Raw genomic sequence first — 25,284 nt, forward strand, 5'->3', positions numbered from 1 at the left:
TCCATAAAGTAACTAAGTTACTTTTTAAATGAGTAATCAGTAATCAGTAATCGGATTACTTTTTCAAAGTAACTATACCATCACTGCTTCTAACCAACATTGTGGCCGTTCATCTGGGCAAACTGTGGGGTGTGTCAGCTCGCAAATATATAAATACCAGTCAAAAGTTGACACGTCTCATTTTTTATTTATTTATTTTTTTTACATTGTCGATTAATATTAAAACTATGAAAACAATTAATTGACGCATATGGAATTATCTAGTTAACAAAGAGGTGCATGGCCTTCAAAATCCCCTGACCTAAACCCAACTGAGATGTTGATTTAGGATGAGCTGGAGCTTTACAGTGTGTGTATATTGAAGAGTTAACGTTTATTATACCTTGGGTGTGTTGACAAATATCTTTCAATAATGATTACTTAACTTTAGCATCTATAATTACATAATCATTGTGTGAAACCTTGTATTTTATATGCATTAATATAGAACATTATCCAATCCTCACATTGTATTTTATACACATTTATATAGAAGATTATCCAATACTCACAATATATATTATTTACACATATAGTTAAACTTTGCTTGATCAGGCATGTCACTAACACAGACTCTATTATATGACAAACTAACCCACATGATACATAAGGCATTTACTAACACATAGGATCTATTGTATGGCGGACTAACCACGCGCCACTAACACATTAACATATAACATAAGAAATCCATTGTGTGACTTGTTTAGCTCATGCTTAAGGCATTTTGATCCTAACTAACGGCCATCAATCATCGACTGGTACACTCTGTATGAACTAAATTGATACAGAGGAGGCTCTTAGACCAAAGCGGCCTTCTCTGTGTGTGGGTGCCTCCCTAAACCTGCAGCTCTTCAAAGCGGGGAGTGACGCACACGCACACAGATAATGCCACAATGTTCAGTTCTGGCTGGACACAGTCAAGGCCAAGCACTAGTGGTCCGGTCAGACACGTGAAACGGATTACTAACACGTGAAATTATGCATACTAACATGAGATGATTTTAGCAACGCCTCATCAGCAGGTTTCACGTCATTTGGGGTATAAACATGGAGTCAGATCAGAGGGGGGTCAGAACTTTTACTATTTGATGGCTGCTAACTGTCTTGTATGTATTGGTTCTCCTGAATTCAGTATTTTGTAATAAATACTTGATTTGCTTTCAACTCCACTGCACCTGTCTGCAACTCTCTCCATCAAAACGAACACGCAGGGGAGTTGTACCCCGGATGGTGGATGGGGGTATCCCATCTTTCATTTTCTTTTTACAACAATATATATATATATACACACCGGAACAATAATTATTTTTATATTATTATATTATTTTTATATTATTAATAATTATAATAATAATAAATTAATATTATTATCAATATTACTATTAATAATATTAGTACAATATCTATTAATATAATATATGTGTATTAACAATAATAGTTTTTAAAAAAGTTTAATGTTTATTAAACATTTATATAGAAACATATGACTTATTTATTTAGCCATATGTATCTGTAGGAGTATTTTATTAATGCCAAAGTACATCCTTTTGTAATTTAAATTTCAAAATATGTATAATATTGATGATTACAACTAGGGGTGTCACGATTCTCTAAATCCTCGATTCGATTTCATTTTCGATTTGAGGGTCACGATTCGATTCGATTCTCGATTTTCTTGTTTTTTTTTCTTGTTATTATTTTATGCCTCATAAAATTTAAATAATATATTTATTATTATTATAAATATTATTATTATTATTTATTAAGATATATATGGTAATGCCATCTAGTGACTTTTTTTGGTAGCAACAGTGTGCACTATTAAAACAAGCAGTTTATCAGAGCTGTGTGTGGATGGCTGGTGAAACTGCTCACTTACATGAAGCTGCAGTTCTTCATCCAACCACTAGCAGCAGCAGCACAAGCCCCGCTCTCTTCACTCAGTCACTACTTCAGTACAGCCCAGCCACGGGCTACAGGGCTCAGCCAGTCCGTTTTTACTGTTTCTGTAAACAAATAAAGGTTTTAACCCCACTAACCGGATAATACAGCTCACTACAGTTCATCTTTCAGCCCAAGCAGCTAACAGCAGCAGTTTAGAGCAGCGTCACGGAGTCACTGCTTGGATTACATTATAAACAGGTCAGTTAGCGCGCTGCTAACCTCAGGATGTTTATAACTACGGAGTTTAGTGGACACACCACGGCCGCCAGGTAAGTCTTTTAAAGGCTACTGAAGACTATTAAAGGCTATTAGAGGTTATTGAAAGCATTATTGGGGGGCAGAAATCAGTACAGGCTGGTTAGATAAGTGATGTGGTGAAACTGTGACTAGCGCTGTCACAGTGATGTTTATTAACGTCATTAAAACAGATTTTGTCAGGTATTGTCTTATAAATATTTACACATAACTTATATCTCTCCTGAAAAGCTTTTATTTTAGTCAGAAACACGCTTGTGTTTACTTTATCTGAGAGAAAGATGTTTTTTTAATTCAATGGAAAGCAACAGGTGTAGTCAATTATAAGTTTAAGATTTTTAATCCACCTCACTGTGATCTATAGTCAGTGTTCTCAAGTCACACTGACACACGCATTTCAGCGAGTTCACACGCTCTCACCTGCGCGCACCCACCCCTCCGTTAGATACAGATACAAAACCTGCACGCCCAACCCCCGCCCCCCCTCCCCCGTTGGACAGATAAAAAACAGTGATCACACTCAAAACTTGAGAGCCCTGTCTATATTTCTATAAATCCGTTTTCAGTTTCTCCTCCGTGGTTGAAAGGCAGCTGTCTCTCACACAGCAGAACTGAGGGCGGGGCTGCGCTCATGATGCGCTGTGTTGGTGCCGCGCCATTTGCGTAGCGCGCTGCGCTATTTGCGTAGCGCGCGCGGGAGGGATCGTCAATCCTCTTTTTGACTTCGATACTCGAGACCATGACCTCATTTCGATTCGATTTCGATAAAATATCGAGATCGTGACACCCCTAATTACAACACTTTTTTTTTTATTTTTAGGGTGTAATACTGAATAAATACTGCATAATAATCGATATTTGTGGATCGATTGAGTGCGCTGTTTCAGGGGAGGATTCAACAAAGACGCTCTTTAACCTCCTTCGTTAATTTTCACGTTGCGAAGCTCTTTGGGAAACACTCGCAGAACTGGCTCGTTCTTTACTCACGTCATTCGTTAGTTCGTTCGTTATTCGCTAAGGTTGTTCGTTTTCGGGAAACCCACCCCAGAGGCTTTGTTCCAGTAGCAATAATAGTATCAGTTTATTATTCATCTACTACATCAGTCTAGTGCATTTAAGTATTTATTCAAGAATATGATTTGCTGTTTTTATTGATGTTTATATATATATATATATATATATATATATATATATATATATATATATATATATATATATATATATTTTTTTTTTTTTAAGTTGTATAATTCTTTGTTATTTTGTATTATGTTTGATATTTATATCATACCGTTTATTATAAATACTGTTTTTGCAAATGGAGATATTTATGCAGTACATGTAATCTACATGCTAAAATATAAATTTGGGATTTAATTTACTTAAATACTGTTGTGTGTTGTTTATATTTTATACATGATACTTTGTAATAAATTTATTAATTTACTGTACACTTTAAATTGTGTTATTTATATAATTGTTTTACAGGCAGTTGCAAAAAATGTCAAAGTGCCAATAGCACAGCTTTAAATTTTCTTTCTTGAAAAGTGTTCTCTGTTCAATATTGCACAGTTCTAAAAATTTGGGGCCACAATTGGTTTTCCGCTGAGGGCACGTGTGTGTGTGTGTGTGTGTGTGTGTGTGTGTGTGTGTGTGTGTGTGTGTGTGTGTGTGTGTGTGTGTGTGTGTGTGTTAGAGCTCTGCAAATCTCTGTTGGCCCAATGTGCAAATACCCATTGGTCCGATTTGGGCTGCCCATATGGGGGCGGTACCGCACCAACCTCATTGGCCCAGTGTGGGCATGTTTGCTATCTCTGTTGGCCCAATGTGCAAATACCCATTGGTCCGATTTGGGCTGCCCATATGGGGGCGGTACCGCACCAACCTCATTGGCCCAGTGTGGGCATGTTTGCTGGGTTGTATCATGACATTATTCTCACCAAACAAAATCACATCATCAAACATTTTACTATTGCTAACACATTTGTAAATCTGTACATAAAAATACTGTGTGGAGCATGCACCATGTTTTTTTAATGCGTCACGAACAATGTAGAAAAATACTGAATAACAAAAGCAGTTTTGTTAAAAGGATACAGCAACTGGATATAGGGGCACATTACATTATTTTTAAAGGTAAGTTACAGTTTAGCCACCTTTACCTTATCAAGCCAATGCTAGCGACCTGGCCAAGCTAGCTAGCAATTCCAAACATCACATACTACCAACAGCGTGAATGTCCTAAAAACATGAATTTGTTATTAGTTGTTGATATATAGCCTAAATGGTAGGATAATGTACACACAGTTTGTAATGGTTAATCCTTTTCGTTATATAGTTAACTTTAACCGTTAGGTGTGTTATTCTGCTATAACACCACTGGGTCATTTTACAAGCTAATATTTTAGGTTTTTTTTTTCTGTCAGGATGAGTGAGGCAGGCTCTATCTATCTATCTATCTATCTATCTATCTCTAATTAATTAATTTAAACACTGATTAATATTTTTTCTCTCTTTTTTAAAGAGCATAATATAAAATATTTCAGCATGAAAGCTCATATTTGTAATGTGTAACAGCTTCCTATATCATAACTACATCTCTGCTGTTTGTAACAAATCAAACCGTGTGTAAATCAGATATAAAATGGTAGAGTGGTGATTATTATAGATGTATTAAACACCTTAATCAGTGTAAATTAATGCTCTGGGGAATCGCTAGAAGCGCGTTTTCTTTATTTGCGTAGTTTTGGCACTAATTTAGCTCCATAGGTGGAGTGGAGACAGCGAGGCACTGAAGGACAAAAAAATGACGTTGTAAAAATACTGTGGGCTCTGCGACACTTTGCAGAGCACAAGCGCAACGACAGGGAGGAAGAGAGACAGCGACATACTGAAGGAAAAAAAAACGGATCCCAAATAGGATCCTAAAACGCTCCCATTGTGGAATCGTTCACTTCAAAGAGCCGACGCTTAGAGCTGCATCGTTCTCCAACGACACATAACTGCTGAGCAGAGCTAGGAGAAGATCCAGTGCTGGTGGTGTAAATGCTGCAGATGCTGAAGGTGGTGAAGGTGGTGTTGGTGTAGGAGTGAATGTAGAACAGCGTGTTAAAGAAAGAGAGAGAAACTTCTCCATACCTTCTGTAGTTCAGCTGATCCTGCTCTTCCTCCTCAGGCGCTGCGAAAGAACTGCAGAGCCCGAAGCTCAGCCTCACTCGGGTTATGTAGAGCTCCGCCCCCTCCATATCACATTACACCCCATCACCGCGCTGAATGGAGCTAAACAGCTAAAACTCTCATTTAAAACAGCGTAGAACTACTTCTATGGGGCTTTTCTTTCATTTTACAAATTAGAATAAAGTATTTCACTAAAATAGGAAAGAAAATATTTTTTAATGTGATACTTACGAGTGGTGGCTTCTAGCCATTTTTACCCATGCACTTATATACTGACTACGCCACTCCCGTTAAAAGGTGGGAGAAACCCAAAAGGAATGTGAAGCCCTCCCCCTTCACAGATCCCGACTGTGTTAAAACAGTCTATAGAGGCAGAGTTTGATATCAAAAATACTTTTATTCACAATCATCAAAACACAAACATAAAACCCACAATATATCTCCACTGAATTGGTTGACACTGACAATACTTGGCTTTAGCACATGAACACCAGTTTTGGATGGAATAAAGCAAACCAAAAATAAAGGATCCACAAACCCCACAGCTTAACACTACACTGCACACCACACCAAACAAACCATAATGGGGAGGACTAGCTTGGATTCTTTCTTTGATAACTTCAAAAATACTGTTCAACAAAACACACTAGATGAAAAGAAACTCAAGTGTGGCAGAGTATTAATTGGAAAAAAAACAAAAAAAAAAACACAAAACCCACAAAGTTACTGAAACCAATGAAAAAAGAAAATAAACTAATTAAATTGAACCCAAAAAACAAAGAATTACAAAATTAAACAAAACTTAGCTACTACAATAAATTATGCAGATAGTCATAGCCAGAAAACAATGCAAACAAATAAATAAATAAAGCACCAAAAAAAACTAACAAAACAAAGAAACTGCAGAAACTAAAGCAATCAATACAGAAATTATAAGGAAAGAAATACAGAAACTATCAAAAAAAAAAAAACATAACTAGACCATCAAAAACCAACCCAGTCTTGCGTACTCATATACACGCACAAGGGCGTAGGAGCAGGTTTGATATTGGGGGGGACACATTTGCCAATATGAACCCAAGCCCACCCTATAGTTTCTTAGAACAACATTTGTGGAAATTACTTTTAATCACAAATAATATTTTTTTTCTGTATTTTGTTTTTTATTAGTTAACAAGGTGATTTTACAACCTAAACATGTTACTTCACATTACATTTACTGAAAAAAATATGCATATACATATACATATGACAAAAATGATCAGTTATCACCTAATATTTAAAATAATATAACAGATTTGGTTATTATTATTATTATTATTATTATTATTATTATTATTATTATTATAATCATGTATTGGCATGTCAATTCTGTTGTATATTTACATTTTCTCCACTCCACACAAAAAAAATCCTACGCTTTTATTTTTCTATTAAGAGCTCTTCTAAAGATTGGTGTCCTTTTATGTAAAAGAATGTAACTTTACGTTTCATATAGATTTTAATTATAAACGTCAGGACCTTACTGTGAACCCTGTTCTTACATATTCTACTGAATATTAACACTGTTCTACATATTCTAGAGCTTTCTCTGCTTTAAAGACATTTAATAAAGTAAGTGGTGGTATGATGTGTCTAATGCACTGCTGGATATACATGATTAAACTCAGTAAACTCAGTAAATGACTGTTTATTAGCTGATCAGCTGGATCAGGTGGAAAACACAATTTTGGGGCAGTGATCAGGGTTAAGAAACTGCTTTAAACTACAAACATAAAGTACTGTACTAAATTCTGACTATCCCCAGATAGCAAAAAGCATTCTGTCCGGATCCGGGCCGAGTCTATCACAAGTTCCGCGCCGGATCCGTAAAACGGTTCTGGGCCGGGCTCCGTTTTACGGAGTCAAAAAGATACTGGGCCAGCACCAGTCCAGACCAAGCGTTTCAGGTGTTCCTTTAGACCGAATATGGGCCGGATCCGCTTACCGTTACACTCGCTGGAACAGGTCCGTTACAGATCTGGACCAGATCTGGATCAGCCCCGGATTAGTTCCGTATTAGCTACGGCCAAGCCACGGCCTTTTCACGTTCCCCAGCCTACTTATTACTGATTATAATGACATATTTCTAAATAAAAGTAGTAAAGAAAGAGCACTAAGCTATTTGACTTCTTTTTACATTGATAAATTAAAAGAGTTTAATACAGTACATTAAATTACAAATGCAATATTTAAATAATATAATAAAAAAACATTAGTTGTAAATGCAATCCTTAATTAGGTTAGCTAAATGAAATACAATAATTATAAAAGCAATACTTAATTAAGCTAATTAAATAAAATACCATAACTTATATATGCAATACTTAATTAAGCTAATTAATGAAAGTACCATCAGTTATAAATGCAATACTTAATTAAGCTAATTAAATAAAATACCATCACTTATAAATGCAATACTTAATTAAGCTAATTATATAAAATATCATCACTTATAAATGCAATATTAATTAAGCTAATTATATAAAATATCACTTATAAATGCAATATTAATTAAGCTAATTCAATAAAATACCATCACTTATAAATGCAATACTTAAGCTAATTAAAATAAAATACCATCACTTATAAATGCAATACTTAATTAAGCTAATTATATAAAATATCATCACTTATAAATGCAATATTAATTAAGCTAATTCAATAAAATACCATCACTTATAAATGCAATACTTAAGCTAATTAAAATAAAATACCATCACTTATAAATGCAATACTTAATTAAGCTACTTAAATAAATTTTGATTTCAATTAAACAATTTATAAATCAACAGGCATTAATACAATTATTTTAATAATAAAACCATTTTTAATTCACATAATATAAACATGCAGACACAGACGTTTTTTGCAGCCAGCTGTGCCTCCACTGATGAGAGCATTCTTGGACACTTAACACCACTACAGTGCAGCCTATAAAAAAGACAAAATAAGAAAATATTTTATTTCAGAAACAGCAGAAAAGAAGTGGCTAGAAATGAATATAGCGTACTAAAATGACAAGTGTTTTTCATTTGACCAAATTTCTAAAAGATATATAAATGTCACAGCTGTATTTAATAGGGGCTAGCTAATTTTCATTTATACCATTTCACATAATAAATAATTACCATTTTACTGGAATTATGCACCCAAAATTAAAAGAAAGATAAATAAAAAGTGCACTTATAGCTTTGGGGTGCATTTCCCAAAAGCTTTGTAAGGCTAAGAACTTTGTTAACTCGTACTTAAAATTATATTGTATTTTATTTACAATAGAATATAAGTCAGCGGTTTTTGATAAATGCATTTGTTGTTGCAGTTGTATTTGTGTTTTTGCTAATAAAGCGGCCAGGTGATAAATGTTCAGGTTAACCCTCAAGCCCCCTTCAAATTTTGCACCCTCTGGACACGTTTGTGGTAAAAATGTACAAGCACCTAAAAAATGCTCTTAAATCATTATACATCAATATTTTTTTTTTTTTACATAAATAAACTTTTTTTTTTCATAAAATCACTTAATCAACTTCCGTTCTACCCAAAACTACCAAACATTAAATAATTTTCAGGATTTTAACCCTTTAAATGACAGTTTAAACATTTTAACTATTGTTGTATTTCGGCAAAAAAAAACAAAAAAAACCCACAAAAATTATTTTCCACAAAACAAACAGCAGACAAATGAGGCATTGGTGACTATTAGAGTCTTGGACATGTAAAAGATTAGCAACAAAATTGATTTGATTGCATTATTATTTTTTTATGTAGTGCCAGATTTAAATTTTGCACCCTCTGGACACCTTTGTTGCCAAAAATGACATGCACAAAATCAGCAATAAAATACTCATATACATTTTTTTTGCTATTTTTTCATAAATCACTTAATCAAATCCAGCCCTGATCAAAATGATCAAATATTTAATACATTCCAGGATTTTAACCCTTTAATTGACAGTTTAATTACATTCATGATTAATTATTCATTTAAAACCCCCACAAAAGTTGTACTATTTCTCATATAATAAATATTAGATGTATGGGGCATTGGTAGAATTTTTTTATGTAGTGTCAAATACTCCCTCTGAACACCTTCGTGGCCAAAAATGCCCCATTGACTTCCATTGAAAACACATTTTTTTATCTCACTGTAATTACTGTATAAAATTATTAAACAGTTATTTAAATGGTTAAAATCCTGATTTATGAAAAAAAAAGCAAAACAATATTGATGTATAATGATTTAAGAGCAGTTTGTAGGTGTGTGTACATTTTTGCCATGAACATGTCCAGAGAGTGCAAAATGCGTCCAGAGAGTATGAATGACGTGAGAGTAAAAGACATTAGATTTCAAAAATTTTATGAAAAAGCAGGTTTTCTGCAAAAATGCATTCCCCTGGCTGCAACATAGCCAAAACGATCACCAAATGAAAAAAAAGTTGAGTCAGTACATCAGTAGGTGGGCCCATTACATTCTCATTGAAGGCTAATGCATCCAAAATTGATTTAAATGCTATTCTCAGTGGGCCCTGTTTCTTTTCAAAATAGATATTAAAGTCACCAACAATGATAACTCTGTCAGAGTTGAGAGCTACTGCAGCTAAAAAATATACTGAATTTCTTAGTGAATTTTGCATATGGTCCTGGAGGACGGTACATAGTTATCAGCAGGAATGAATGTTGGGTTTTGGTGGCAGTAGATGGGCCTGCGACTATAAGGTTAAACAGTTCAAATGACTTAGCTTCAAACTCTGTATTTTGATTTATTCCTATAACTGACGACTACACCACCACCCTGACCAGTCCTGCATGGGTAGATGAAATAGCTAGAACCTGGGGGGAGTGGACTCATTTAGAGCTAAATATCCATCAGTTTTAACCCATGTCTCATAGAGAGTGCATTGTCAATGATAATTTAATCTACAGTAACTGATTTAGGTGCCAGCGATCTTATATTTAACAGCCCTGATTTAATGTGGTTGTTGCTGTAACTCAGAAGGACAGACGAGTTTGTATTAATTCTAATGGAGTTGTTAAAACAGATTTTCCAGCTATTTTGATAACGTGTTTTATTTACACTATTATGAAGAATTGACATACAAATAGTACAAGCAGAAATACCAGCAAACAAACCTACTTGGCTGGTGTGACTGGGTAGAGACAGTCAGTCTCAGCGTAGCACCACCTCGATGTTCACAGAGAGAAGCCTGTCTCTGTGGAACGGGGCCGGTCGCTCCCGAAAGCTCATCCCCACGTGGAGGGCGATGGTGCCGGGGTTCCTGCTTTGGCAATGCGCCCCAGGGAGCCGCTTGCCGACTACCAGCATGCAAGCATCTGGAAGACATGAAATTGTGCCATTACTCTTAGATACTTTTAAATGTCTAACAATTGAATCTCCTATAATGAGAGTACCGCCCTTGGTAGTTTTCCTCTGTGCTGGGGGAGGCGAGGGCTGAGGACCTCGAACCATTTTGCGGATACCAAATCCTGCTGAGAAAGTTGTAAATTAAATAAATTGTGATTTCCGGATTTTTATTATGTCTCTCACGGTGGACATGCTCCAAAGATGAAAATTTCAGACCCCTCAATGATTTATAAGTGAGAGAACTTGCAAAGTCGCAGGGTGTTCATTTTCCTCACTGTATATATGTGTGCCTCTAGGTCAACTCAGTTCCACAGAGTTCCACCATGTACCACCTAACTGCCCACTGATTTTATGCTACAGGTGGTTTCCTGCAGACAACTGGTGATGGTCACGGTCTTAGCAAGTGTGCAGACTCCAAGTCTGTGCATTCTGTAACCCAGTTGTTACTGCACCATACACACACTTATATGGAATTCCCAAGGAAATACAGGATTTACAGGAATTGCAAAGGGGAGGAGTCAACAAAGACGCTCTTTGAACTTTTTGCAAAGCTCTATGGGAAACACTTGAAGAACTGGCTCGTTCTTTTCTCACGTCATGCGTTAGTTTGTTTGTTATTCGCTAAGATTGATCACTTTCAGGAAAAACACCCCTGTCCTATTTAGTGTGTCATGGTGACGATGTGTAATTACAGTGAGTCTGGAGAAATCCTGCAGTAGTTCTCTCCAGCTTAAAAAAAGCAAAACATTTAAAACTGTTATTTTTAGTTTTCTAGTCAGGAATAGACAACTGATTAGGAATTATTTTAGTTCAAAAGGTGGCAATCATTTAAGATAAAGCAAAGGGATGAAAAGTAATGAAGTATTAGTACTTGGTTACTTTACTCAAGGGTATAGAGTTAGCACGGACACCAATATCCAGTGATTTTTTAAATGGTCCCCGCCAACAATTTGATTTGATAATTTGAACCTCGATCTGATAACGCCTGATGTAATTGTTATTATACGTAACAACACAAATGTTTTAAAAGGAAAGAAATGTATATTTCTTACCTTAACTACTCTATGTATAATGTCACTGCTCAGTGCATCAAGTACTGTTAGGATCCAGGCTGATCCTGCGAGGGGGAGATGCAGCAAGCGCAGACAGAAAACCAAACACAAACTTAAAAGCTATTCTGAACTTCAAAATCACTGTTTCACTCCATTGAGGTGTAATACACTGAATAATATTCCTCTCATGTCTGATCTGACCTCCACGGTGTTGAAACGAGGCTGAGAAAGTTCTGATAGCAGGGCACGCAAATACTTACATAGCCTTGTTTTAACACAGTGGAGCCCAGATCAGACATGAGAGGACTTTTATTCTGTATATTACAGCTCAATGGAGTGGAACACTAATTTTTATGGTTGTAAATTTACTTCTTTAAAAATGTATATAAATTAATCAAGAAAATCTTACAGTGTCCCTTAAAGTTTTTAGTGCAGTGGCACAACAAACAATTAAAATAAGAAAGTGGATAAATGCTACATTAAGAGCAAACATATCAAATCAAACGTGTATCAACAGACTTAAAGTCAAAATTAATTACAGAACTGCTGGAAAATAGAATTAATTACCTTGTTAGGTGATTTGATGGGTAAATGATTACACCTAAAAAACAAACAAAACAAAATTACATTCAGTATTGTAAGTTAAGCATTTTCTTTTTTTAAAATAAAGGCTGAACTTTAACTTACCATACATCAGATTTGCATCAGACTTTATGTATCCAGATTGAGTTATCCAAAAACTTATTTGCAAATAATGAACAAACTAAACTAAATGAGGCAATAAGTTTTGTAAACCTAACTATTAATCACTGTTGCAGCAACCTATACATGAAAGATCCATGTTCAAAGCTATGTTGTCACATATTTAGCACTTCTGAAAATTACTACACTACAAAGCAGTAGAGGGCACAGAGGCCCTTTAAGGCAAGTTCGGCTCAAAACGTGTTTTTTAGGATCATACTGTTATTGCATATATTTATTTATGCAAATTTTCTGCTTAATAATAAACATGAACTTCATTGGGTAATGGTGCTGGCAATTATGACATTTTCCTTAAACGGTCATTTATAGAATTGGTCTTTGATGCAGCAGGCAAAATATCAGCTTGATTGGGTTTATGGTTGCTGAGAAACAATTATATGAGGTTTATCCCTGCCCCCTTTTGGCTTTTATATTTGCCAGAACTGGAATGTGACCTAAAACATTTTCTGATCAAACTTGTGAAGTGGAATTATTGTCAGGTTATGCATTCACAAGTTACAGCTGTTAAAATAAATTTGCCTCTGCCTCAAAATGACTAATGTGTAGGTGGCCATATTGTTTACTAATTTCATATTGAGGTTCACACTCCCCTGAACATTTCAATACCAAATATGTGGCGATTGCTCAACCCCCCTAGAAGGAGTTAGCAAAAATAGGTTTAGCCAATTATATTAAATAGCACAAATCCAAGTGGGCAGATCGTCATGGTTCTATTGATCTTTTTCATTAGTCATGGACCAAGGAATCATATAATAAAAGAATCATCTAGCTAACAAGGCTTAACGCGTTTAGCTTTGCCATAGCACCCCCATGCGGCGATCATACTCATGTCCTGAGTAGCGGTGTATATAGCGGTGCATTTGATCAAGTGACAGCCCTCTAGCCCTTATGGTTTCTTCTGCCCATTCACTTCTATGGCATAAAAAGAATAATGAATAATGACGTGTGCAAACAAAATTATGTGAAGCAGCATCATGTGAATTTTAACATTTTATTGCAAATGGAAGGTTTATTAAGGTTATAATTGTGAGCTAATTAATTGTATTTTAAGAATAAATGGGTTCAATGAGATTAATTTTAAATAAACAGAAATATTTATGACAAAGGTTAACAATTAAGAGGAATTATTGATTTTATGAGCTTGCAGGTTTTTTGCGCCCTCCATCTCTGTCTGCTGCCAAATTGAACCAGCGAATGGCATGCCTGCAGATATCGTCGTTGCTGGCTTTCTGAGATGCATGACACCTCTGCACTGCCTCTATAAATGCAGAAAAACATGCATAGTGTAAGAGTGAAAATGTTGATAAAGAGACAGAAAATGTTACACCAGACATTGGTTCCTGTAAAAAGTATGAAGTTAGTTACATAATTTTAACTTAATACTAGTAATCTCAGAGAAATGAAAAACATAATTACATACATTGTCCAAATAAGTAATTAATATGTAATTCATTATCAACTGCGTCATAATTTAAATCTAAATAATCTACGTAACTTAAGAAGGTTTTCGGGAAAGTATTGTAATTTGAATAATTTTCTAGAACTAGGTTACACAGTACTTAGCTTTTAAGAACATTTCAGAAAAAAAACATACCAGTTTTGTTCTCTCTCTTTAAAAAAGAAATGAATAAGTACTGTAACTAAAAAAAAAACTTCCAAGCTGTTCCTTAAAATTATTATTAAATACCTTGTCATGGCCTTGAGGCAACTCAGTTAAAAAAATGCTTAGTCAAATCCATATGTCCTTTTTGTTGGCCGGACAGTATATATACACAGGTGCTGGTCATATAATTAGAATATCATTATTATTTCAGTAAGACCAATACAAAAAAAAGATTTTTAGAAATACAAACTGAAAAGTATTAACATGTAAAGTATGAGCGTGTTACAGCACTTAGTTGGTGCTCCTTTTGCCTGGATTACTGCAGCAATGTGGCATGGCATGGAGTCGATCAGTCTGTGGCACTGCTCAGGTCTTGAGAGCCCAGGTTGCTCTGTTTTTGGCCTTTATATCTTCTGCATTGTTGGGTCTGCCGTTTCACATCTTCCTCTTCACAGTACCCCAAAAATAAATAAACTTTTTCTTGATGTTCTAATTAAATGACCTGTATGACCAGCACCTGTATGTTGAGATGGTTCCGAGTACTCCTCTAAATCTTATGTTCTAAATCACATTTCTCTCTTCCTATCTTTCCCGTTTACATACACATATTTACTTTCCTAGCCCACTAGCAACCATCATATGGCTCAAGTTTAATGCCAATCAAGCTGCTCAAACAGTACACCCACTCAGAAATATACAGTGCAATTATAATCCTCGTCACCAAGCACTAGTCTCATTTCTTTTAAAAGTGCAATGTGAAGGTTTTTTTTTTATATAATTCATAATTTTTAAAATTAATTTACAACTTCAGAATCACTGTTCCACTCAATTGATGTGTAATAGGCAGAATAATATTCCTCTCATGTCTGATCTGGGCTCCACTGTGTTAAAACAAGGGTATGTAAGTTCTGAGAGCAGACCACCCCAATGTTTGAATACCCTTGTTTTAACACAGTGAAGCCCAGATCAGACATGAGAGGAATATTATTCTGTGTATTATACATCAATGGAGTGGAACAGTAATGCTGAAGTTGTAAATTTACTTCTTTAAAAATATAAATGAATAATCAAGAAAATCCTACACAATGCACCCTTAAGCTGACTAATCAACAAATTGTGATAACCAGATTTTTTTTATCAATTGACAACTAATTTAAAAAATGTTTAAGACAAAATATATAGAATAACTATACCCATAATATTGTGCCTGCTAGTAACCATCTGTGTGCGATTTAATTACAAAAAAGATCATACAATGAACATTTTGAGGAAATGGTTGGCTTTCTTAATTAAAGGAGCATCATAAGAACTTTATTTTACTATCTCAAACAACATCATTCAGTGCAGCTAACAGTCACTGAAATACAACAAAGAGTGCTATTATCTTTTATTTACTACTTAAACATATATATTCACAGCATGCAGTGTTTTGGTGTTACAAGTCAGATTGATTTTTTATTTCTTTTGTCACATCTTATCACATCACAATTTTTCTGGAGCATATATTGAGATTTTTTTTTTTTGTCAAATCACCCATGTTTTCTGGTTGCACCATTACAGTTTAAGCATGCAACTATTGTTTTTAAGTGTATATTTAAGTTAAGGTTAAAAGTATTACTGAAAAGGTTAAATTGAGGAATGACCATATGACTATCTATAATTATGACATTTTAGCATATGATCAAGTGTTTTTTTTTTTCATTGCATGCAACAATTAAGTTACAAATTAGAAACCTAATGCAACTAAATTGATTCAATTACTTTCTTGCTTTCTGACAAACACTGATCAAAAGCTTATTATTATGGAATATTTTTGTGACAATTCACATTACTGGCCTATTGAACTGGCTTTATACTACAAGTGAAACAGGGTGAATGAGAGATGATTTGTAAAAATTGGAACAAAAATAAGTGACTGGAGACTGGAGATTTAACATATGTCTGAATATTATACTATCAGACTATAGTTTAGGATGCTGAACTTCAGTGTCTGAAGCATAGAGAAGTCCAGCTGAGTATATTGTAAAACTGTCCTGTGACTAGCATGTTAGCTTGAGTCTGGTTTCTCAGACTTGTCAGGTCATGGCATGTCAAAGTCAGTGTAAGTGTCTGATTTGTTTAGAGGTCACGTGATATTCTCAGACTAACAGTATATGTATGTTTTTTATGTGTTGTAATAAATTAATAGTAATTAAAGCTGGTAGAAATCCCTTATAATTTAAAATGCAGTTGGAATTAGCTAGCTTAATATGCCCTTTTTTATTATATTCCCCCAATGTTAAAAATGTACTGCAATACAACACAATATTATAATAAACAAGTTAGTTTGACTTAGCAGTGTGTTAGCGACATAAAACATGTTAGTTAATAATAAACTATTAACATAATATATGTTGTATAACAAACAAGACTACCATAATATTAAACATAAAATGCATTAGGTGGATCCAACCTGTAAACATACATTTTATTAGCTAAAATAATTGTATCTCACCTTATCTCAGGTCCCCAGCCCTAAGCAGCCCTACTAAGCAAATGCATATAATTAATATATTGTAGTAACTTTGAACAGGTGTTTTTAAGTTGAAATCAGAACAGATATTGTTTAATATTACTACACATATGCTGATTTAGGCTAGCAAATATTACCCAATTATTATTCTAAAGATTCACATTTTGCTGATATGGACACTGGCCAGCTCCTTCGTGCGCCACGACGTGAGAATAAATTTAAGGTGGAATGGAAAAGTTTATGCTGGAAAATAATAAGTTAAATGCAGCCTCATATTTTTATTGACAGTAACTTAGTTGTGTTTATAACAAATTATAAAATTTATAATTACTTTTTTTTCTTTTTTCTTTTTTTTTTAACTTTTGGCCAGCTTCTTTGTATTTCCCACTCCACCTTAAACAGTGCTTAAATATGTCAATGTCAGTAAGCCATTGCTGCACGATTTAAGGTGGAGCAGGAAAACGTCTGACGAGCTTTATTATAATTAAGCCCAAACTCAACTATTTAAGGTTCTAAGAATAACTAAAGTTGTTTATTTTAATAAAAAAAAAGGTGTGTTACTCGAGCAAAATGAGTTAACAGCGTTTATTTCAGCTAGTTAGCCTGGTTAGCTTAGCTAGTTATACTAGCTAATACTAGCATAACTAACTGGTATCGTTAACTGAAGCTTTTTGTCAATTTTGCCTTACAAATTGACAACAATTAACATTAAATACACAAAAAAACAATTGATATTATCCAACATACACGTGATAAATCAACTTTAGCATATACAAGATTAAAAATGAGCAATAAATGTAATTAAATGACGCTGATAGCTAGTTAGCTAGTTAACTCACCTGAAGCGCAGATTCAGCAGATGTCAGTTGGTCCTCGCGCTGAGTTTGAATTTCTCCCGCTCCTGTGCCGCTCCGCCGATGCGGCCCGGATCCGCAAAACGACACTGAGCTGACACTGAACTCACATCTGGTATCTGACTCCGTGCCGAAGTCATATGGAAGGCGTGAAATGAGACGGACTGTTATGCGGATTTACCGTCAGTAAAACGGATCTGAACGTGAGTCACAATCATAACCCGAACCCGGAGTGAAGCCGGACCAGATCCACTAAACAGACCTGACTGTAGCGCGGATCTGCCGGAGGTAAAACGGATCCGGATCGGAGTAGTCTGCTATCAGGGACGTTCAATATAGACACCCAATATACCACTTTAAAGCTTAGAATCTCTGCTTTTCAGTTATCTAGCTGTATCTCCTTTCAGAAAATAAATATTTATGGCGAAATATGCCTTGGTTAGGAAAAAATGAAATCATAATTTTTATATTTCCGTTTATCGGACGTCCATATTTGATCGAATGCGGACATGTTATACAACATTCGAACCGTCTGTCCCTCCGGATTCCGAAAATGTTCCGTTTTACTGTAGGTTGTACGGTTCCTGAATTAGAGCTGAAAGAGCGCGTCGCCGCGTGTGTTCAAAGTTGAAATATGCTCAGGGTTTGTCCTGTAGTTACCTAAAGTCACTCCCTCCACCCCCCCCAACACCCACCAGCGCGTCCCCCACTCTTTTACCTTCAAAACGAGTCCGAACTTAAAAAAAAACATCAATCCAGTCTCATATAATCCACAGTTATATCCCCCCCGCGCTAGGAATAATGTGAGACAGAATCTAAACTTTAATTCCTAATTAAAAGCATTTTATTCGACGCTATGCCGACTCTGGCCCACAGCCAGACAGGGCGGAGCCTACTGGACATGACGGTATGCAAATGATGTCTGTCAGCCAATCAGGTGGTGAGTTCAGCCAGCTGAAAGGCAAAGAATTTGTTTGTATATGAATATGTGACCCCTTATGTTCCTCTGCCCTCGTTGGGAAGGATACGACACAGGCTGGGATAATGCAGCTTTTTACTGCCTGTAATGAATAAGGCAGCCACAGGACAGATCATTTACATGTGCTTCGGTCAGCTTACAAGCTAGAGAGACAGACTAGAGTTAGCATATTACTAGCTCAGATTAGAATTAGATTTATAATTATTTACAACACTTTTTACGATAGCCCAATGGGTCCACTAGTTTCTATGATATGTATTTAGAGATAATATCAGCATAAAGCAGTATTAAAACACTACCCAGCATTATTAGCAGCTTTATTTAGCTGAGCTAAGCAGAGCTGTACTCACCACAGCAATGTGCACACACTCTACTGACCAGGGTGCACAGTGTCTAGTGTATATATGTCTCTGAGCTATTACACGCTGACCGCAGCAGGTGGCGCCATACCCATTTAGCAGGAATTTCACTCAATAAAAGTAGCTAACTATTGTACACCGTTACAAATAGACCACACAAAAACCCAGAATTTACTGCAAAATGAGTTATTAAAGTGGTAGTTTTTATTCTTATAAAGTTTCCAGTCCTTTGGAGAAAGAAAAGACCATTACTGGTTCAAATCACTATAATATCTAACCAGTAAAAGGTAGCAGTTTATAATTTTATATGATGATTGTAAACACATTATAGCAAAATATAGAGCTGCCAAAACCCTTGTTCCATATAAATAGTTCATTTTATGTGTCTGAAAATAAAAATAATAAAATAGAAAATCTGAAAAGCACCTAAAAAAAATTCCATATTTTGGCCATTACATGTTCAATTGAATAATTAAAGTGCGTTAAATGAATTGTTTAAAGGCTTCTAAGTAATATTAATTCATAGAATTGACTCTAAATTATTTAATATTAGAGTGATAAGCCTTCAAATGTGAGTATGTAATTTCAGGCGGAAAATGGTAAAAATAGGCTTGGAGCTTAAGAGTTTAAAAGAGGGTAGCTTCTACAAGTGGAAAATGATCCTAAATACAAAATCCACAAGATACTACCTAAAAGCTGAAGGGCTCACCATAGCCCTCACAGTCTCCTGATCTGAACAGATTTTGGCTTAAAATACAAAGGGAATGCGTCACCTTACCTATAACTTCATGCCTTTTGGAAATAATCTCATCTTTAACTTGCTTAACTGTTCAAAGTAACAATAATTTAGATCAAGGGTGCCCAAACTATTTTTGTCCAGTTACATTAATGTAAACTCTGTCCTCCCTGCATGTACCTAGCCAATTAACTAATTGATTTGAATCCTGCTGTAAAGACAAAAGAGAAAAGATAAATTATTTATTTTTAATATTTTTACATTTACTATTTTACTTTTCCAAACTGCATGAATTGCTACACCTGAATGTTTATAATGTTTACATATGTGTAACCAATTTGCTCAATAAGGGACCTCCTGCACACCCTCTAAAAATGGTTATCATATTAAGATGTAATCTGTGAGGAATCCTTCTAAACTGACTTTTATAATGTATTTCATGTTTAGAAAAAAACATATATCTGATGACAGTCAAACTTTATATTTTTATTAAGCAGAGACACCGGTACAGTCACTGGATGACAGTTAGGCAACGAAAGAGGCTGTACAATAAAGTCTGGGCAAGATTGTCAAGGTCTAATAAAAAGACAGCTGACAGATCTGTGGTCAGTAATTACAATGAAGTGGAAATGATCAGTGAGGGCAGCGCTGCAGAAAATGAAAATATAGGTCACAGCTATCGTTTGGAAATGGAGACCACAGAAATGTTCTCAGAAGAACCACTTGCAGACTCTGCATGCGAAGATGACGCAATACCCACACTTAGGGAAGAACTGTCAGAATGGGCTAGCATGTTTCAAGTGAAACACAATGCTGTGGATTCTCTACTGAACATCCTCAAAAGACAAGGGCATTCTGATCTTCCTTCCACTGCAAGAACGCTTTTTGACAATTCCAACAAATATGAGGTTCAAGTTAGTGATGGGTTGGAGAAGATTAGTCTGAATGTTGCTGATCAGCTTTCCAAACATTTGAGAAGGTACCCTTCAGCGGTGACCAAACAACTACAGGTAGTTGACATCTCCCTCAACATTGATGGTCTGCCTCTCTTTAAAAGCTCCAACAAATGCCTCTGGCCAGTCTTATGCTCAATTAATGTGTCACCAAAGTGCATTTTCCCTCTCTGCCTTGCTTCCACTGCTTCCAAACCTAAAAACACAGACTTCATCTATGAAACAATAGAAGAATTAGCCAAAGTACTGGAGGATGGTCTGTGGTGGGAAGGAAATAATGTAAAAGTTCAATTAAGATGCATCACATGTGATGCTCCAGCCAAAGCAATGGTAAAATGCATAAAGCAGTTCTCTGGATACTACGGATGTGATAAGTGCACCCAGAAAGGGCACTGGGATGTCGCATGACATATCCCCAAGTTGACAACCTCACCTTGAGGACTGACCAATCATTTAGAGAAGGCTTGCAACCAGAACATCATTTGCAAGAGCATATCTCTCCTTTCTCCATCCTTCCAATTGACATGATCAAGTCCTTTCCAGCAGACTACATGCACCAGTGCTGCCTAGGAGTGATGAAGAAACTACTGCTTTTGTGGACAAGGGGAAAGACACTTAACAGAATGTCACCAGAATGTAACAGGAGACCTGGCATGTGTCAGTGAGCGTCTGGAAAAAAATAAATCAAGCATTCCTGACTGTTTTGAGAGGAAGCCAAGAGGTTTGCAGGAGATTGAACGCTGGAAAGCAACTGAGTTCCGTCAGTTTGCTCTTTATACAGGAAAGATTGTTTTAAAGGGAGTCTTACGGGATGACCTTTATGAGCACTTTTTGACCTTCAGCACTGCTTTGTGCATATTGGTGAACCCAGGGCTAGTGCAAACCCATGGGTCATATGCACACCAACTTTTGGAGTACTTTGTGGAGAAGGGAAGGCTGCTTTATGGAGAGACCTTCTTGGTGTACAATGTGCATTCACTGTTGCACATCACGGCAGATGCTCAGGAGTTTGGATGCCTTGAAAACTGCAGTGCTTTCCACTTTGAGAGCTATCTGCATCAAATAAAAAAAATGGTCAGATCTGGAAAGAATGTTCTGAGCCAAATAACTAATCGACTTGAGGAAATTTCAAGGATGAAGTTAAACAGCACAGAGAAAGAACTCACAATGAAGAGACGGAACAGCATCTTCATTATGACACCTGAGAAATGCTGTGAAGTGGTGTCACAGGAGACACAGGAGACTGTTCTATGCAGAGTCCACACAAATTTACAACCCTACTTGATGACACCGTGTGACTCCCGCCTTTATGGAGCCTATGTAACAAACACCAGGCAATCAAAAATGCTGCATGTTGACAAAAGTTCACTCCAAAAGAGAGCATTAATGGTTGAGGAAAGTCATGGCAACAGAATTGTCCTATCAATTCTTCATAGTCTGTGACCTAAAAAACACCAGCTCAAGAACAGTGCCTTGAAAGCTTCAAGGAATGGGAGGGGGAATATGTTGTGGGGTTGCTTTTCAGGAGTTGGGCTGTGCCCCTTAGATACAGTGACAAGAACCTTTTTAATTGCTTCAGCATTCCAAGAGATTTTGGACAATTGCTTTCAACTTTGCAGTTACAGTTTGTGGACTACTCCTTCCTTTTCCATCATGACTGCTCACCAGTACACAAAACAAGACATGGATGAGTGAGTTTGCTGTCCTGAGTCCTGGCCTCAGCCCAGTAGAACACCTTTGGGATGAATCATTGCAGAGACTGTGGCCTTCTCTTCTCTTCTGACCTCACAAATGCGCTTCAGAAAGATAATCAAAAATTCCTATTAGCACCCAAAGCTCAGCCCAGTAGAACACCTTGGATGAATTATGGTCCCAAAATATGAAATAGGTTACACTACAATTTGGAACTCCATCTGTGAGCACTGTACTACATGTCTCCAAGATGAGAAAACCCCTTTGTCCAGTATTGCTGGTCAAACCCTACCACAAACAAGAGACAGGAGACAACTATGTATGAAGGTGAACCCAAAATGTCAAACCAAAAAGAAATACCCAAATAGAGAAAGAACTAAATCAAATTAAGCAGGAAAAAATATAGAAGCACTACAAATATCTAAGAAAAGGCAATAAAGAAACCTAGCATGAAGATACGATTGAAGAGACAGTATTAAAGAAGAGACAGACTGGAGTTGAAGACTAGACAGGGCAGAGCCTGGCTGGAGAAATCGCAACAATGTAACAGGTTGTGCATGTTAATTTTTTATGGATTTGGGTCTGTTTCCTGCTCAGTTTTGATTATACAGTTAGGTTAAAAAAATATTTGGACAGTGCTTCACAGTACAGATGGACAATGACCCAAAACATAACTGCGAAAGCAACCCAGGAGTTTTTTAAGGTAAAGAAGTGGAATATTCTGCAGTGGCAAAGTCTGTCACCAGCTTTTAACCCAATCCAGCAGCATTTCACTTGCTTAAGACAAAAATAAAGGCAGAAAGACCCACAAACAAGCAACAACTGAAGAGAGTTAAAGACTGGGCAAAGTATCATAAAGGAGGAAACCGAGAGTTTGGTGATATCCATAGGTCCTAGGTTTCAGGGAGTCATTGCCTGCAAAGGATTCTAAACAAATTATAAAAAAATAGCATTGTATTTAGGTCAAAGCTCATTTGTCCAATTACTTTTGAGCCTCTGAAATGATTGCAGTTTCTAAAAGCTTCATAAGATATTTATGTTCAACCCCTTAAAATAAACCTGAAAGTCTACACTTCAGTTACATCTCAGGTGTTTCAGTTCAAATCCAGTATGGTGGCATGCAGAGCCCAAATCATTAAAATTGTGTCACTGTCCAAATATTTTTGAACCTAGCTGTATTTTTGTTTGGTGATAGTAGTTACTTACCATGTTTAATATGAGAAAAAATATCACCTTACATATTGCCAAACTGTTCTGGACTCAGTTCTCAATTCCTGATTTGTATTTTAACTAAGTGCATGTTGTTAAATGTTACAGTTTTTTTTTTATGTTTTTCTCATCTTTAACAGACTTATCTGCGCTACGTTGTTGTTCATTTCTTTGATGAAGATGAGGTTGAGGCTGCACCATCATTGTGGATAGAGTGGTGTGATGGGGTAGGACTGTGTTTATTTTTTTGTCTTACTACGAAAAATAAAATAATAAAAAAGTAAAATAAGCTTAATTTTGTTCAATAGGTTTTGTACTGTTACTGGCCACACTCAAGTGCCAGCATCATGGCCAAAAAATATGCAGCACCAGATAAAAACTTATGGTCAAAGCATGCTGTAAGGGTACTTTCAGAGACAGGTATACTGTCCAAAACATATATTTAGTAGTTATCAATATAAAATGTTAATTTTAAACTATTCTAGATAGTGTGTTTAGATAACAACTTTAAGTAACAAACTTAATTGCATTTTCTGAACAGATAGTTATGCTATGGCCAGATACCGAGCACGAAAGGCACAGGACACATCAAATGTGGAAGAATCTGATGCTAATGAATCCAGAAAGATCACTCTTCCACATCGATTCAGAGGTATTCTATATGACAAATTCAAAAACAACCTGTCAATGATTATATGAATGTACAAAATGATATGAATATTTTGCAGATAAAGATGACCAACCCGATCTAAGAAAGAGAAGAGCTTCTCTATGTAAGTGTAAAACAGTTTATTAAGTACACCTGCCTGGTACTGACTTACTAAATTACTTACTGGCCATTTGTGTACCTTGTTGGAATTTATGTATATCTGCTGCTGCATTTGCTAGCCGACACATCAGACATCAAACAGTATCAGGCATTTCTATAATGTCACTGTCACTGCTGTGCTTATCAGGGTCAATTCTATCAGACATTTAGAGGTGCTGAGCACACAACAAGAAGAAAAAGTAGAAATACACTCTAACTCTTATGTACAGGAAATGTGTGTTACTTACAAGGGCGTAGGAGCGGGCTTGATATTGGGGGGGGGACACAATTGCGAATATGAACCAAAGCCCACCCTATAGTTTCCTAGAACAACATTTTTGGATTTTTTTTTTAATCACAAATAATAATTTTTTTTCTGTATTTTGTTTATAATTATTTACATCCAATAAAAGGTGATTTTACAGCCTAAACATGTTACTCCACATTACATTTACTGTTGGTAGAAAAAAAATTATGCATGCAATGTCTGAATTATATATATACTACAAAAACTGATCAGTTATCACCTAATATTTAAAATAATATAACAGTATTGGTTATTATTATTATGTATTGTATGTCAATTCTGTTGTATATTTACATTTTCTTTGGTTCCTGCGCTTTTAATTTGTTTTTACTGAGAACACTTCTTTCTACTGAGAGAATGTAACTACGTTTCCTAGAGATTTTTGGCAGAAGTTAATATAAACGTCAGGACATGTGGTCTTACTGTGAACTACATATGAACAGAAGTCAGGTTAGATCAGTGTTTCTTAACCCTGTTCTTACATATTCTACTGCATATTAACACTGTTCTGCATATTCTACAGCTTCCTCTGTTTAAAGGCACTTTAATAAAGTAAGTGGTGGTATGATGTGTCTAATAAACTGCTGGATATACATAATGATTCATTTAGGATCCATAGGGGGCTAAGAGATTTTAACAGGT

The 25,284-nt window shown here is 35.8% G+C and overlaps 2 protein-coding genes and 2 long non-coding RNA genes across 7 annotated transcripts in view; 1 reads left to right on the top strand and 3 right to left on the bottom strand.

Moving 5' to 3' along the window:
* LOC125801274 (zinc finger protein 239-like) overlaps positions 1-5,401 on the bottom strand; it is a 55,486-nt gene extending 50,085 nt beyond the window's left edge. Inside the window, exon 1 of the mRNA XM_049477727.1 lies at positions 5,377-5,401. The gene's annotated coding sequence lies outside the window, so the exon portion shown is untranslated. The remainder of the gene's footprint in view (positions 1-5,376) is intronic.
* Positions 1-25,284, bottom strand: part of LOC111196650 (zinc finger protein 239) — a 307,776-nt gene that overhangs the window by 9,946 nt on the left and 272,546 nt on the right. The window contains exon 1 of one of the 3 annotated variants that reach the window (XM_049477157.1): positions 5,377-5,514. The exons of the other annotated variants lie outside the window; for them this stretch is intronic. The gene's annotated coding sequence lies outside the window, so the exon portion shown is untranslated. Of the gene's footprint in view, positions 1-5,376; positions 5,515-25,284 lie in introns of those variants that run through there. 3 annotated transcript variants of the gene reach the window in all.
* LOC111197501 (uncharacterized) lies at positions 7,315-17,946 on the bottom strand. Of its 2 annotated transcripts, XR_007438718.1 has the most exons (6): positions 17,585-17,946; positions 16,728-16,757; positions 12,436-12,469; positions 11,869-11,933; positions 10,589-10,941; positions 7,315-8,388 (listed from the first exon to the last, which is right to left on the bottom strand). It is a non-coding gene; the product is annotated as an uncharacterized LOC111197501 (long non-coding RNA). The 2 variants fall into 2 exon arrangements; XR_007438717.1 differs by lacking the exon at positions 16,728-16,757 and having other exon boundaries at positions 8,005-8,388.
* On the top strand, positions 22,186-24,433 carry LOC125801578 (uncharacterized). Its single transcript, XR_007438757.1, has 5 exons — positions 22,186-22,868; positions 23,668-23,754; positions 23,836-23,947; positions 24,069-24,179; positions 24,256-24,433. It is a non-coding gene; the product is annotated as an uncharacterized LOC125801578 (long non-coding RNA).

The sequence above is a fragment of the Astyanax mexicanus genome, chromosome 4, assembly GCF_023375975.1.
Source record: "Astyanax mexicanus isolate ESR-SI-001 chromosome 4, AstMex3_surface, whole genome shotgun sequence".
Lineage (NCBI taxonomy): Eukaryota > Metazoa > Chordata > Actinopteri > Characiformes > Acestrorhamphidae > Astyanax > Astyanax mexicanus.